Source organism: Nannospalax galili, unplaced genomic scaffold (genome assembly GCF_000622305.1).
Source record: "Nannospalax galili isolate Female #2095 unplaced genomic scaffold, S.galili_v1.0 scaffold127, whole genome shotgun sequence".
Taxonomy (NCBI): Eukaryota; Metazoa; Chordata; class Mammalia; order Rodentia; family Spalacidae; genus Nannospalax; species Nannospalax galili.
In genome coordinates this window covers 1,857,494-1,858,968 of record NW_008360326.1, presented here as the reverse complement: position 1 = coordinate 1,858,968, position 1,475 = coordinate 1,857,494, and positions in this window count along the sequence as shown.

Genomic DNA, 1,475 nt, shown 5'->3' with positions numbered 1-1,475 from the left:
TCTCTCTCTCTCTCTCTCTCTCTCTCTCTCTCTCTCTCTTTCTCTCTGACTCACTGAGTACAATTGGTGCTGCCCTCATGTGGATGGATGTGGGGCCATCCACTGGAGCTTGGGCAACTGACTAGCAGTGGCCTAACATTTTTATAATTTATATATTCTATTTTATAGGAAGGCATTATCAGATCCCTTCACCACATTTCTCAACTCTAGAATCAGCCAAATCAGTGCATTGAGCTAGATTACCAGGAAGACAGATTAACATAGCATAATGGGATTGCTGTTACTTTCTGTGTTTAGATGTATACAGAGAGGATGATAAGGACTCAGCACTCTAAGACAGGGTTTGGAGCCCAGCCTTGGTACTTGATGGCAATATGGTCATGAAACCTTAAAAACATTACTTCAGTTCTTTATTTCAGTAATCTCTTGCTGTGGTACAGACTACCCCAAAGCTTAGAGGCTTCAAAGAAAACTTCTTTATTAGTTCATGGTTTTGTGAGTCAGCAGCTTGTGCTGCACTCTCTGGGGCTCATTTGAGTGGCTGCAGCCAGCTGGCTGATTGGTACCTAGGGTCCTCTATGACTTCACTTATGGGCCTGGTGACTAGTGACTGGATCTCTCCCTCCATGTGAATGCTTACCTTCAAGAAGGTCAGCCTAGGCCTCTGCGTGGGAGTGTCAGCCTAAGAGAGGCAAGACAGAAACTGAAGGGCTTCTTGCAACTGAGGCGTACAACTTTGAGAATACTGTGTTTGCTGTAGTGGTTGTTTTATTAGAGCTAGTCACCAGGACTACCCAGACCTTAGGCTGAGGAGCAGCTTTCTGAGATGAGGAGTAGCTAATCTTTCATTAGAAGCAGCAGAAATACCACTTTAAAAAGGGATAGGCATATAGGAAGGAGAGGAATCTGTGGCTATGGAATGCAATCTACCACATTCTTGAAACTGTTTCTAAATCTGAAAAATGGGGCTAAAAATTCCCAACAGTAGGTCAGGATCCGTTTCTTCTGTTGGCTCATTTTGTCTTCTCTATCTTTCTCTTGTCTATAAAGCTATGTCCAAGGTCTTCTCCTACCCTCTATGATTTCTTCTGAAAGCTATCTCATCTATGCAGGCATTGGGAAACTTTCTGTAAAGGGCCAGAGAGGAAATATTTTAGCCTCTGTGTCACAGCTACTTGGCTCCACATTGTAGCAAAAAGGCACCCATGGACAGTCTATAGATGAGTAACCATGGCTGTATTCCAACAAAACTTTGTTTACAAGAACAGGCAATGGACCAGTACTTGATCTGTTCCAGTGATGTTGGTTCCCATCCATTTTCTGATGACATGTATTTCTTTAAACTCACTCCTAGCTGTTCCTGTCATTGCAATTACAGAAATTTCCAAAACCGAATTTGATCAAGTTTCTCACTAACTTAAATCCCCTCCCAGTCTTCCCATTGGTCTCAGAGAAAAGGGCGCATCTCATGTTCT